The following is a 16,027-nucleotide window of genomic DNA, read 5'->3' as shown; positions in this document are numbered from 1 at the left end:
GCTTCATGTCCACTTAGATGAATTCTGAATTCTGTGCTGGATGATCTCTGGTTTAAGGGCATACTTAGGTCATTAGTTTTTCAAGTAGCATTTTTTAAGGTCACTAGATTCTCTGTGAGTCATTTTTTGTGATATGTTTTACTTGATACTTCTGTACATGCTCTTTCAATTTAGTCCTCTGGGTAAACTAACACAGAAGAGTAAAGGCCAAAAAAAATGCAGAGAGCTGTATTAGCCATATTGTCAAAGAAAATTAAATACCTTTCCATTTGACCAAGTACATAGTGTCAAATATATATATATTTGACTGGGGACCAGAGTGGTAAATCCTCCTCCACTGTGAGGACAAAGCAGGTCTGAGACCACCTCATGAGAACGAATGTTTGCAAGACTATGGGGCTGGATGGCGTGCATCCCAGGGTTCTGAAGGAGCTGGCTGATTGCCGAGCCACTCTCTATCATGTTGGAAAAATCATGGCTGTCAGGTGAGGACCCAGATGACTGGAGGAAGGGTCACGTCATTCCCATTTACAAGAAAGGAAGCAAGGAGGACCCCGGAAACTACAGGCCGGTGAGTCTCACCTCTGTGCCTGGGAAGATCATGGAACAGATCATCCTGGATGACATGCTCGACCACATGAGGAATGAGCGTGTGATCCAAGACAGCCAGCATGGCTTCACCAGGGGAAGGTCATGCTTGACCAATCTGGTTTCTATGATGGAGTGACAGCATCGGTGGACAAGGGAAAGGTGACTGATGTCATTTACCTGGACTTGAGCAAGGCCTTTGACATGGTCCCCCACCACATCCTTATCTCCATATTGGAGGGATGTGGATTTGATGGGTGGACCACTCTATGGATAAGAAACTGGTTGGAAGGCTGCAGACAGAGGGTGGTCATCAATGGCTCTATGTCCAGGTGGAGGTCAGTATCAAGTGGCGTCCCCCAGGGGTCTGGCTTGGGACTGGTGCTCTTTAACATCTTTATCAATGACATTGATGACAGAATCAAGTGCACCCTCAGCTAGTTTGCTGACCAAGCTGAGTGGTGTGGTTGACACAGTAGAAGGAAGGGATGCCATTCAGAGGGACCTTGACAGACTAGAAAGATGAGCCCAGGTGAACTTAATGAGGTTCAACACGGCAAAATGCAGAGTTTTGCACTTGGGGCCAGAGGAATCCCAGGCATCCATACAGACTGGAAGGAGTGGTCCTTGAGAGCAGCCCTTTGGAGAGGCACCTGGGGGTCTTGATGGATGAAAACCTTAACATGAGCCAGCAGTGTGCTCTTCCTGCTTAGAAGGCAAATGGTATCCTGGGCTCCATCAAAAGAGGAGTGGCCAGCAGGGACAGGGAGATGATTGTCCCTCTCTACTCTGCTCTTGTGAGGTCCCATCTGGAGTACTGTGTCCAAGTGTGGAGCCCCCAGTACAAAAAAGACAAAGAGCTGTTGGAGAGGGTCCAGAAGAGGGCCACGAAGATGACCAGGGGACTGGAGCACCTCCCCTATGAAGACATGCTGAGGGAGCTGGGCTTGTTCAGCCTGGAGAAAAGAAGGCTGCGGGGTGACCTCATTGCAGCCTTTCAATACCTAAATAGAGTCTACAAACAGGAGAGGAATCAACTCTTTGAAAGTGTTGATAACTGCAGGACAAAGGGAAATGATTTGAAATTGAGGGAGGGGAGATTTAGGTTGGATGTCAGTCAACCACAATATTTCTATTGGTTTTCAGAAACTCTATTGTGTTGACCATTCTGATGAATGAGGGAAGAGTAGAGGAATATCAAGCCTTTGAAACTGTCCTTGTTAAGATCCTCAGACGTTACAGTATGGGATGGATGAGCAGACAGTGAGATGGACTAAAGCTGGCTAAATGACCAAGCCCAGAGAGTAGATGTCAGTGGCATAAAGTTTCACTGGAGGCCAGTAATGAGCAGAGTACCCCCCCAGAGGTCAATGCAAGGTCCAGTCTTGTTTAATATAGATCGTAGAATCATATAATCATAGATTGTCTTAGGTTGAAGAGGATCTTAAACACCATCCAGTTCCAAGCCCCTCTGTGGGCAGGATTGCCATCTACTAGATTAGGCTGACCAGGATCTCATCCAGCCTGGCCTTGAATGCCTCCAGAGATGGGGCATCCACAACCTTTCTGGGCAGCCTGTTCCTACACCTCACCACTCTCTGAAAAAAAATTCCTTCCTAACATCTAAACTGAATTTACCATCTTTTAGTTTAAAGTCATTCTCCCTTGTCCTACCACTATTAGACTGTGTTAAAAGCTGGTCCCCCTCTGGCTAGTGAGCTCCCTTCAAGTATTGGATGGACACAATGAGGTCTTTCCAGAGCCTTCTCATTTCTTCACACAAGGAACAGTCCAATGAAGATAAAGAGCTCCTGTTTGATCAACCTAGTGGCCTTCTACAATGACGTGACTTTGTCAGTTGACAAAGTAAGAGCCACTGATGTGTTTTCTGGACTTCAGTAATGCCTTTTAGACTATCACGCACAACACCCTTTTCTCTAAATTGGAAAGACACGGATTTGATAAGTGGACTGTTCGATGGATGAGGAACTGGTTGTAAGATCCTACCCAGAGTGTAGTGGTCAACAGAATGATGAAACTGAAACTTGTTTGCATCCTGATCACAAATTATTTAAATCATAGAATTAGAGGACATCTTGGGTTGGAAGGGACCCACAAGGGGTGCTGAGTCCAACTCCTGGCTCTATGCAGGACCATCCAACATTCATACCCTATGTGTGAGAGCATTGTCCAAATGCTCCTTGAACTCTGGAAGCATGGGGCTCTGACCACTGCCCTGGGGAGCCTATTCCATACCTGACAACCCTCTGGTGAAGAACCTTACCCTAACCTCCACCCTGACCCACTGATGCAGGTTTGGGTCTGTCATTTTCACCAGAAAGCAAAGATAAGCGCTACCCTTTCACTCCTCTTGTGAGGAGCTATAGGCCACCATGAATCCTCCCTGCAGCCTCCTCTGCTCTGGGCTGAACAAATCAAGGGACATCATCTCCTCCTCTTGCCTCTAGACTTTACCATCTTTGTAGCCCTCCTTTGGACACTCTGTAATACTTTATTTTTCTTCTTGTCTTACATTGCCCAAAACTGCACACATTACTCAAAGTAAAGTCACAACAGTATAGAATGGGACAATCTTGTTGCTGATAATACTGAAAGTACGCTGGGCAAATCAAGTTTCTCAGAAAATTAACTATTAACCACTAAATTATCTATTAGACTACTATTAACAGTGTTCTAATGAGAAAGCAAATTAAATACTGCACGTAATGTAGAATTTCTGTTACATTTCTCAATAAATGAGTCATATTTCTGTATGTAGATAATATACCTAGAAAGCTGCTAGGAAGGACAAAAGCCAACTCGAATCCTTCAGCTAAAGTACTGAAGTACAATTCAAAACAGGATCTGATGTGATGTCATGCATGGATATTCTTTTTAGGATTAAGAGGATGTTTGTCAAGAACGAGTTCTAAACAAGTTCTAAACATGGCAAAACTCTTGTAGAAGCAACATGAGGGAAAAATGTTGGAAGCCACTAGTAGTGGCTATCACCACATTGTAACCAATTTCCCCTGGGAACTCCTCCCTGTATGCCCATGGTCCAGGAGACAAATTTCAGCTCAGCATTGAACCTCTTTGTCAGAAAAGCTGTGGGCTTTCTGGTTTTGCAACCCTGTTTCCTGGAACAACCTCAGTCCTGTGTCACAGTTGCCCTATATCTCTATAGGCTTGATTTGCTGGCAGAAAACCCTGGTTGCACTCCGAACCCTACTTGTTACCTTACCTCTCATTTTCATCTGTGGATGACTGACAGACTATCACCATCGCTTCATTCCCACCCAGGCACAGTGGATGTGAGGACAGTCAATGCAGTCACTGAGTGCCATGGTCTCCTAGGCTCATGTTCCCTTGAAGTGTTTCACTGCATATTCTTTCATGAAATTTAAGTCTTAGAAAGTCATGCCTATTCTGATTGAGATTGCAACAACAGTCTGAGGAAAAAATGAAGGCCTTTATGATCCCTGTAAGACTATAAAACCTCACATTGATTTTTTCAAGAAGAAAAAACAAACCAAAAACATTCTTATGATTAGTAAGCAGTGGTAACTGTGAGGAATTATGAGAATGGTTGAAGAATGTCAACTCTATATAGATCCAAAGAATAATGGAAATAAGGATAATATAGATCTATAATCACTATAGATCACTAATGTCACTGCAAAGATTTTTAGTCCTTTTGTTTTTACATGAAATATATATGTATTATGAACAAGTTGTATTTTTTCACTCTGAAAAAAAAGTTAAACTAATTAATAACAGGACAATTTATTACATCAAATTGGCACAGTAGTTTTCATTAGGACATAGTTTTTGCTGCAAGAACTGCTATGCAATATCACAACTGTCAAGTGATGGCTGACAAATTTTTGATAACAGCAACACCCACTGACTTCATGTAAGGGAAATTTCCTTATGAAATATTTTTTTCCTGGCACAGAAAGATAAATAGCTTTCCTATTAAATGATGCCAAATCTATTTAACTGAAATACAATTTTGTGAAGTTACAATAGCAAGCAGAGAGTGATCTCATTCCATTTTATCTGTTTCATGCATCACACTGCAAATCAGGAAGAAAGAATATAAGAAAAATATACATATCTTAAACAGGCTCATGGGTATACCAACAAATGTGAGGATGTTGGTCAGGAAATAAGATCTATTTAAAATGACCTAAAAACCAACAAAATACTGTTTTGAGCACTTCAAGATTTAATTTATTGGAAAGACTTTACAGCAATTTGAAAGCACGTATTTCATAATACAAGCAATGTTGACTTCTTTCTCTTGGGATCATGCTTGATGATTCCCAGGACTAGCTGCGTGGGCTAATGGGATATGATATAATTAAAAAAATAATAATCAAGATTCATGTTGTTTGCATTTCAGGTTCCCATCCACGCTTTTGATTCATGTTAATTAAATTCAATTCAAGGAGAAACAAATGGAGAAAAAGACCCTTTTAGCCCCTTAAGAACATTCCTTCACACTGGGATAAAATTATTATAGAAATAAATATTTTAATTAAGAAACATTGGGATTAAAAGTTTGATGATCTTTTCATTACTTTGTAAAGACATACTTTTATATCCTTATATATATACTTTTAAAATAATATACACTTTTGCACAGGGTCAATCAATTAGTGTAGTAAGTGACAAAAACCTGATTATGTTTTGACAGCTATGCATAATATATAATAACAAAAATGATTAAATGTCACTTATATTTTTATATTCTATACTTTATGCTTGATACAAGGGTTTCATTATTCATTTTTTCTATATAAATTTAATTTTATGTTTTTTTAATGATAAAGGTAACAGAGTTGGAAGTAAGTGAAAAACCTAAAAATATGAATACATTGCAATGTAATGTTTTCTATCCTTCATGCTATTCTAGGACTTCTGAGATGAAAGAAATTAACTGTGAAAATTCATTAATTTCATTCAAATTTGTTGCAAGACAGTGATCAATGCAAAAATTCTCCAGAAGTGCCTTATGGATGGACTTTTTCTCTATTAAAGTCCTCCTACTTTGGCTTTCTTAATGTTCAGGGAAAGTTTCATAGGGGACTTCATTTAAGCTTGAATTTGAGAATTATTATGTAAACGAAATATGATAATTTTTTAATTACCCATCTCCAGGTATGTTTAAATATATATAATACATTATTATTAGTTTGAGTTTTATACACTTCAACACATACAGCTTTATAATTTTCACTTTTTAGTGGCCTGAATATCAAAATTCTCAAATACAAGATTTAGATAGAAAGTTGTTTGGAATGCAAAGAAATGAAGCCTAATCCTTAACTTACAGAATGAAAACTTTATAATTTAGATTTTCTTTCTTTTTCTTTATTTTTTTCTTTTTCTAACTTGTTGTGTCTTTTCTTAGCATGCCATTGAAAACTGGAAAATCAACAGGAACATATATCTGTAGATTATGTATATCTATATATATATACTACTTATATAGATATACTAATTTAATCATGATTTTTTTTTCCTGCTAATACAGTGACTAGAAAAAGAAAGCGAAGTAGAAAGGAACTTAAACTGTAAAAACTGGGATCTGTTTTAATTGTGATGGCCTAGTAAATCTGTTTTGATAATCAAAATGTTTACAGACCATGCATTGTGGTTTTGTACATAAGGGAATCAAATGAGTCAAATAAAACAAGAATTATCTTCCACCGTTGGGCATACAACTCATAGCTGTTTTTCTTTTTCAGTAATCAGATCCTCTTAAAATATATCCTTTAACATCAGTAGATTGGAGTGTAAAGCTAATAAAGTAATATTAAAATAATAAAAAATACGTGTTTCTGAGGGATACTTCATCCATTCTAGGAAAGCAGAAAAGTTCCTACTGAGTGGATCAGTACAGGTCACTAAACACCACTAGTTCTGAGTCCTTGAGATCATATGACTTTACAGACTCAGCTTGGGATTGCATTTTCCTGTCGTATAAGGTCTATGGGGCAAAAACCAGAAATGAACTGTGAAAAAATAGCTGTTTTACTGTTGTACCCAATAATATAAACTCACAATGTACTTGTAACTCCATAACAGATCATATTTACTAGCATCAATCTTTCTTCACTGTTTGTCCAAACTACTTTATATTATTATTAGATGAATTTGTATCCATGATATTCACAGACCTGTAGCAACTGTATTTTTCACACAGATACAAAAAAATGGTCTATGTTTTGCCAATTAGTTTATATCCAAGGTTAGTTCCCTTCTTAAATACACAGTTCTTGTGTTTTCAATATGCATCTGAGTCTTTCCTCATTCAGATTGTCACAGAATTTCCTCACATTTAAAAACTTTATTCTGCTGCAGACTAATTTTTGAAACTGTTTCTTGTCAGTAGTCTTATGACACATAGTATTTCTGTGAATAGAAACAGAAACTGATGTCAAGTGCATTTGCATCTCTCATAAAGCAACAAGAAGTGTTTGAGATGTTTTTGTGTACAGAAAAATATACAACAGAATGTGTAAGTTATACAAATACTGAGATTCTAGAACTTGATTACAGGGCTAAAGTCAAATTACTCTAAATCAATGGAAATCTTAGCACTGGCTTGACTTTTGAACTTCATTGAAATTATTATCATGTAGGTCACTCTGAAAGTAGTGCCTCCTATTTATTTCCATGAAAACTACAATAGATACAAGGAGCACAATAACACCATTTTGATAGACTAAATTCTCAGCTACAGAACACTATTTTTCAGCATAGTCACTACAGATAGTTATGCATTTTTGCTAGCAATGAACAAAAGCTTGCATGCCTCACTTTTAGAAATCACACCACCAGAGGCAACCCACTTTTACTGTCTCCACTGCTGTAATGCATGACCTCACAGTACGAACGTCCACCATTCGGTTTCCAGAAAGAACTGATGAAAGTCTATGGGTACCAGGAGGAATTCAATGACACAACTTTACTTCATACACACTTTCATGTCATATACCATTTTGTCAGACTGCCACTCTGCTGCCATCTGTCACACTGCAACAAAATGTAGTGGAATACTGTCAGGAAGGTTCAGCCTCTACTGCCTTATCACCAACTTCTGTCTTCAACCCAAGCCATTCTATAAGTCTAGGATTCTAGGATTCTATGAATCCACTTTTTGATATTTTTAATCATAAATATAAAAAATCGTTTGATTTCTTCTTACAAAATGACATGGAAAACAATTTTCTGTATAAACATTTCTAACAGGTTAGTCATATGGATTATTACAAATTTCATATGCACATTAATAACATGAAATATTGACTGGTCAAAAGGAATTAAAAAATGAAATCTCCAAAACTCATTTTATATTTATGGACACAGAAATAGAGAGTGGTACATCAAAGAAGCACACTGATTTGTATAAGTTATGAAAAGGCTGATGCACTGTATCCAGCCATAATGAGAGGCTGTTAATCTCAGTAGTGTAGTTATTCCATTGAGAATCCTTTGAGCTATTGTTTGCAGTGAATGTCTGATCAACAAACAACCTACTTGCTTGGGACGGTGTTTTTATATGAAAAGGTGTGAAAGTACTGGGGTAGGATACTTCAGACATTTGACTGATGAACATAGAGACACTTTGGAAAGTAGCACAAAAGCAGAATCCTATTTAGAAGAAAAACTCTAGTTTGAAGCTATATGCCAGATGCTGGCATAAAGAGTGATGGTGCTTAGGTCTAATAGAAGTGGAAACACATTAAATCCAGGTGCTGCATCCACCTTTGCAACAAGCAAATGAGAATTATAAAGGATTAGAAAGCTAGTTAGTAGCATTTGCCATTTTTTATTCTCTTTAAAAAATATATTTTAAAAACCCAAATCCCTAATTAAATACAACACCTGTTTCTATAGTGGCATGACTTGGCAAAGATTTTTCAAAGTCTGGCTAACAAGATAGGAGGCTATGCAAACCTCTCTTCCAAGTTCTGTAGTAGTGAGCCTGACTGTGATCCTGAGACAGTCACTTGCCATCTCCCAGACTCAGAATGAGCCAAAGCTCTGTCCTGGTGCTTACAGAAAATAACAGCAGGGATCGGCTTCTCCTAACAGAATTCTCTTCTGTTCCCAAAAACTTTCACTTCATACACACTTCCCAAAAGGAAATACCCCTGGTCTGTTCAGGATAGTGTCAAATACCAACTAGTTTGAATTAAAGTCATGCCAGTGTCATGCAGTTTTTAAAGGATGTTGGTGCCTTGGCTTCACTGGTTAATCTGCCTGGTTAACATACCTTAGCCACATATGTGCTGATATGAATGAATTCAGCAGTGATGGAGACACTGAAAAATGTTGTTTCTTAACGAGTCTGTTCACTTTATATCTGTAACACATGCAGCATAGTTGCATTCTTCCAGCTATACAGGCTATTAAGCCACTCACACTGCTCCTCTCAATTTTTAAATTTCTTTCTTCCTCTTTTTTTCTTTCCTTCTCTCTCTCTCATTTTTTTTTTTTTTTTAACTTACTTTATTTTATTCTATATTTTGCCTGGAGGGGTAGGAAAAGAAGATTTTTTGCATGCTTTTCTTGATTTTTCTAGCTTACTAGGAAAAATAGCAGAGATGAATGGAAGAGGGAAACCAGTAAGGTTATTAAGAGAGCAGCAGCCCTCTATCTCTGCTGCTCAAGCATTTCAAGACAGGTTGCAGTAATATAATCTCATTTTCACATTTAGACTCTCCTTCTTTCTCTCAGGCCTCATTTTTCTTCCACGAGGCATTTAATCTCTCATATCTTTTTTTCTTCTCATTCATGACCTGGTATCCAATTACAGTAACTATTCTTACTTCCTTGTGTCAGCTATATCTTTTCAGTATTTATCATTTTCAAATAATATCTTTTACTGCAGACTTTTTTTCATATTTTTTAGTCTTAAAAGCCAATTAAAATTCACAGGGGCTGATAAGTCTAACATTTTTCACTGGTTTTAGTGATTTTCATCACAGACAGTTTTTATATGCAAATACAGTTTTCAGTTTGATATTTCTGAGTTGGGCAAAAAACATGGCCATTAGAAGCTTATGATTCCTACTGAAATTTGCCCCAGGTGAAATGTTTGATTCACTGTAGCTGAAGATCAGAATGATTAGGATATCTTCCTGAAATAGCTATTTTAATACTTCATTTATCATCTTAAAATCTGCACACATCTGCTTTAAAGAGAACTGGCAATTCTGACACAGACAACTGCTATGAGGAACTACCATCTATTTTAAATAGGAACTGATTGCCACCTTTGAGGTAGATAAGCTTTCATGTACCTGTAATACATGTATTAATTTCTGTCCAATATTTATTTTAAATAAGTACAATTTAATTTAAAGTTAGTGTTCTGGGCTAAAAGTGTTCAATGGGTAAATTATATTAAATCCAGTTCAGTGTCTATCTATAAATACAGTTGCATTGTAAAAAAATTGGAAATTCTGATGCACAGAGAGACTTATTTATTCTTAATTTGGAAAGATGATGGTGATCATGAAATTTTTCAAGCCACATTTCATGACTTTTCAACAGACAAGGGAAAAGCCACTGATGTCATTGTCTGGACTTCAGGAAGGCCTTTGACACAGTCCCCCCATCAACACCCCTCTCTCCAAACTAGAAAGAAATGAATTTGAAGGGTGGACCATTGCACAGATGAGGAACTGGTTATAAGGTTGTACACAGAGAGACGTGGTCAGTGTCTCAATGTCCAGGTGGAGATCAGTGCCGAGTGGTGTACCTCATGGATCATACTGGGACTGATGTTTAGCATCTTAATCATTGTCATTATGTTTACTTATTTATTTTGCTTAATGTGATGATAAAACTAAAATTAAATATTAATTATTATAAAATGAAATCTTAATTTAATTTTTAAAAATGATTTCATGTTACTCCAAAATGATTTTTTTTTTTAAATCCTAAGCAGAAAAAAAAAAAGTTATATTCAGATAACTGCAAATGCTTGGTTGATAATTATAAATATTTGCTCAGGGATGTAAATTGTTATAAAGAGTATATTCATTCTATTTTGCACAACTTCATGTCAGAAAACTACTCTACTTGTGTATAGAGTGCATAGAAAAGTGTTCTTCTTAATCCTTCCTGTTAATACAGTGCTATTCACTGAACTGTAAATAAGAAAATAAACTTAGTTTTTTCCAGGATTTCTTGCAATGGTACAGAGAGATGCCATTCAGAGAAGATTTCCTTACCTAGGTTCTAGTTAAAATTGATTTGTGACTGAGATAAAAGTACAAGCAAAAAGCCTAATTTTTTTTTCATGAACATCTGAATTACATCTCACATACTAACCAGATTGCCATTCTGAGAGGAAACATGCCCAGGGAAACCATCTTATAACATCCTTCATGGATATCTCTTGCTAGCTGGGTACATTTCCATGTATTTAATAAGGCTTTCCAGACAAGCACATTAGGTCTCTTCTATGAACATTTCAAACTTTTCAACTATTTCTATTAATTTTTCAGTACTCAAAGACCTTTCATAACAATATTTTTTTTAAATATGACCTTTGCCACTCCAAGATTTATATGGTATACATTAGAATTACTAATAAAATATTGTGCTTAAAATGAACATTATTTAAATCTGAGCTTTAACAGCAATTTTAAAATAATGTAGTGCAACTTAAAATACTAATTCACTTACAAAGAGGTAGTCTGAAAAAGGTTTGCTTTATACTAAAATTTGGAAACAAACAAGTAGTCAGTGTCTGAGTACCAGTTTAAGAGCTTAGAGGAGTTTGAACCTTAAAAAAACCTCATCCACTACAAGTAATTTTCCATCCTTTTTTAAAAAGCAATGAATATATTAATGGTGTATGTAGGAGACTATGTGAGCATCTTTCTTACTGTAATAGTGCAGGAGCACACAGTGCATCTGTGTACAGCATACCATCAGGAGATATTAGGAGTAGAAGAATAGCTAAAAACTCCAGTAAGTCTGATACTGTCTATATACATTGAGTTTGCAAATTATTATTATTGCATTATTTTGCAAATAAAAATATCTTTAATGTCACTTTTTTTCCCACAAACTGTCTTAATTAATAGTTGCAGTTTCCTAACACGAGAAATGCTTAAAATATTTAACATTAAAGATGGTGGTCAGAAACATCTTTCCTTAATATAAAAACATTCTTAGAAAAGTTTACATGTTGATTTAAAGTTTTTTTCCAGGTCAGGATCTTTAATGCAGTGGTTCAAATGGTTGCAATTATTGAAACATACATATATGCATGCATATACACATTTATCATCGTGCAATTTTTTAGGCTGGCAAGATCACTAGAAATTATCTAGTATGCCCCTCTGCTTACAGCAGACATTACTTTGATGTTAGAAATGTGCAAAATAAATTTCTACATCCATTCTTTATTCTTTACAAAAAATAAAGTTTTTTAAAACTTTTTCTATGGCTATCTTTAAAGAGGTTAGAGTTAAGATTCCTGGCTGAGTGAAGAATAGAACATTAAATAAAATTCACATACATATCTGACTAATATATTCTAAAAATATACAATCAATTGTGTATTTCTTTCAGATTTGATTTACTTTTATAATATCCTTGATGTAAAAACAGACTACAAAAAGAAGTGTCTCCTCTATCCACTCCTTTTCTTATTCCCATTAAAGTTATGTATAACCCCTTATTTTAAAATTCTGGCTGTGTGATTCATTCCACTGTGTTGCAGTAATTGTTACGTTTTCACACTTTTCCTTCAGCATTAATGATTCAACTTCATCTGTTTAGTAATTGTGCTTTCAGACAATAGAAAACTATAGGTAAAAGAAAATCTGCTGCCTCAAAAGAATTTGGAGCTGAACATGGATTTCCTGCAGTGTTTGCTGAATCTTCCAGAATCTGCTATTTGTTTTCTTTAAAAAAAAAAAAAAAAAAAAAAAAAAAGGAAGTTCCCACAATAACACGTTTTAGGAAAAGATTTCACTGTGTTCTAAATATTTCTAAACATTCCTGTGTTCAAAAGTATTCAGAAGTATTTAGGAGAAAATGAGAAGATAAGTTCTTCACATTCATCTTACTGCATTATTAAGTATATCACTGTAATTACCAACACTGATAATCAGAGCTGCTGATTGTCATAGCAGAACCGATAGGCTATGACACTTATCCTCTGTGACTAACCTCTGCCACCTCTGAAACCCCATTCATTTGAAAGTTTTTCTTTAGTATAATAGAAGCTTTGACTACACAGGAATACAACATTTTACTTTTAAAGATTTGATTTTTCTTAAAGAAAATATAACAAGAAAAGAATGTCAAGATTAGACAGCTGAAAACTGGTAGCCTATACTGTCCAGCAGTGAAGATTTCTCAGCTTAACATATTTTACTATCTAGCCTGCAACTTAATACAGGCTGAGCATTGAAAAAGGAAAGGAAAAATACACACGAAATTTTCATAGAACTTCCAAAGCAATGAAGAAAAGGATTTACTTACATATTTTCTCAATATGTTTTAATTTATTTAAAGGAATTTGAGCATCAATTATCACCTATTTTTCTTTAAATCTATACCCAGTCTCTGTTTGAATTTGCATCTGCAACCAAAAAGACTCTTGTGGGTCAAGAGACATGAACACACCCAAAACAGAAAGGAGGAAGAAAACAAGTTCCAGATCTTTCTATGTATTCCTTTCCCCACTTGAGGTTCACTAGTAATTTGGACTATAATCTGAGTTTGAAAGCGCATTCTTAAGCAGTGACAACTAGGGGGCAAAGTATAGGGAGGAAAAGGAAACTACTATAGGAACGTGCAGGAACAGGAGATAGCCGAGGTGAAGTAAGATGTAACAGGTCAGGTCATGCCTCTTCTAGTGATAGATGGATCTGTGACATTCTATCTCTTGAGAGACTAAGACTATTTACATTATAAATTCTTAGGCTGTTTGGCTTGTCAGATGCACAACTTTGAGAGAAATTGAAAGAGAACTAAGCAGTACTAAAACTAATTTCATCCTAGCTTAATTTTAGTACAAGTCTTATCAATATTCTTACTCTTTATGATCATTCACACTTATCAAAGCAAAATTATTCCAGAAAAACAACCTTTTCATAGAAACAGGATAGCAATGTAATGTCCCACTGGATTGTTGTAGGACCCATGCATCTTCTAGTATGACATGATTATTTTTCCCATTTGTCCTCTGTAGGCCACTCAGTTCCGTACTCTCAATTGATTGCTCTTCTAACCAGTGGTACTATGATAAAACAAAGTTCTTCAGGTAGAAAAGTGTAAATTTTACCATTAGTAGAGCTAAACATATGTTTTTCAAATGTCAGATTTTGGAACATTATAGGATTTATAACCATTAGTTGAAACACTGGATATATTTTTTTCTTCTTTCTCATTGACCTGCACTGCTAATGTTCTTTCCAACCAGTGTACTTGTAATTGTTACTACTGCAATAATAAATTTATCACACCAAAATTATAGTTGCAATTAGTTGAAGAAGTTCACACAACAGAAAACTTGCAAAGAAAATGATAAAATTATGTACAATAGATGAAGAATAGTGGCTGACAATGATGTATTCTCTCTGACCATAAGATCTGGAGCTGTTTCAAAAGTAAATGTGAACAAAAGCTTTAACATGGTGGAGCACCAGGACCTAGTTCTGGAGCTATGCAAGAATTGAAATGAATAAAATTATGCTATTAATGTAGCAAGAAATACAGATCATGTTTAAAAAGCTAGAGTTCCTGTCTGGAGCTTCAAGAAAGAAAAACATTTGCTTGAGAGTGTTTAGCTCTGCCACTGTGTACATCCGTGGTATGTAGACAACCGCAGACTTACATGAAAGAACTGCATCAGTAAATTTGCTTCCTTTCACATAATAAAATGCCTTACCAGTAAAAAAAAAAAAAAAAAAAAAAAAAAAAAAAAAAAAAAAGGCAGTTTCTTGCTCTGTTAAACCACACTGCAAGTAATTAATTTATCCCTACGTTAAAGAGAGCTATGCAAAGAGAGCAGGAAAGGTTAGTGGTTAGTGAGTAACCGAAAAAGATGCTCATATCCTGATGATTCCTGATTTCCTGATCGGAAACTTCCTGATTACCATACTAGATTTCTCATTTTTCCCTGACCATCTGAAGGTTTGATAATTTATCCCAGCTTTGTCACCTAGACATGGTTTAGTGGGAGCTATTGGTGATAGGTGAACGGTTGGACTGGATGATCTTTTAGGTCTTTTCCAACCTTGGTGATTCTATGATTCTATGATTCTATGATTCTATGACTCTCAGTATTGCCAATAAAGATATTTCATAAGTGCCAATAATGGATAAATGAATCAGCTTTGAGAGGTGATCAACACTCACTTGGCAGTACAGACAGTTCAAACTTTGACATGAGTAAACATAGATCAGATTGGGAAACATGTATGTTTCCAGAATGTACTGTACTTGCATGTGGTGATCCCATGCATCTATTCTGTCAAACATATTTGATTTTCAAAATGACGTACAAATTTCTTGGCCGCATGCAAGTCACTTGTTGGGAATGGTACATAGCCAATGTTAATTTTCCATCTATTTGGTTAGGACAAGTTGGAGTAAATCAAAACCATGTTAGAGACTATGTTAAATATTTAATGATGTCAGCCTTGTGCCACTGCATGGGAATTTTGCCTGGCACTGTGCATGCAGTTTTAGAGGGTAAAAGCAGCCCAAACATTTTTTTTTCTTAATATTCATAGGTCATTTTAAAATCTGGATTTTTTAATGAACGAATGTACAACTTTAATTTTTTACCTAAAAGCTATTCATCCATCATTTTTACATTAATTGACACTAGGCAATGTAAGACTCTGCATTGCTAAGTGGCAAAAAACAGGCCTCCTGCTGAAACATTCAAATGTTCCAAGTCTACTTTTAGCTAGTTAAATATCTAGCAATTCACAGAATACTTAATCTAGCTAAACTAATGCTGCAAAGCAGTAGGTGGTAAATGGTAAAGATTTAGATCCAGCTCGCTAGTATAAAATTATCTCTACAGTCTTTATGTCTTCTGGTTAAAAAAATAATAAAATTAGACCTTGTTAGCATCTTATTTTAAAATAGTCATAGAAATATGCAGAGCTAGAATTACACCTCTGTTGGATGTTTCTCTTGGAAGTGTCAGATTTACATAAACATATTTAAAGCAACATTCAAATAAAAAATATTGGAAAAATGTAGCTAACAAAGTAGTGCCATCACACTGGAAAAGCTCCTGTTGCTAAATCTCCCATTCCATTCTTACTTTATATTGTTTACATTGTCATAGAGTGAGCCTTAGCATAAACCCCAAAGATTTACCTTGAATTTTATGCAGTATAGAATATCATATTTCACAAAGTTGTATTCATTTGCA

Source organism: Tetrao urogallus (genome assembly GCF_951394365.1).
Source record: "Tetrao urogallus genome assembly, chromosome: 2".
In the NCBI taxonomy this organism is placed as follows: domain Eukaryota; kingdom Metazoa; phylum Chordata; class Aves; order Galliformes; family Phasianidae; genus Tetrao; species Tetrao urogallus.
This window is presented reverse-complemented; position numbering follows the sequence as displayed.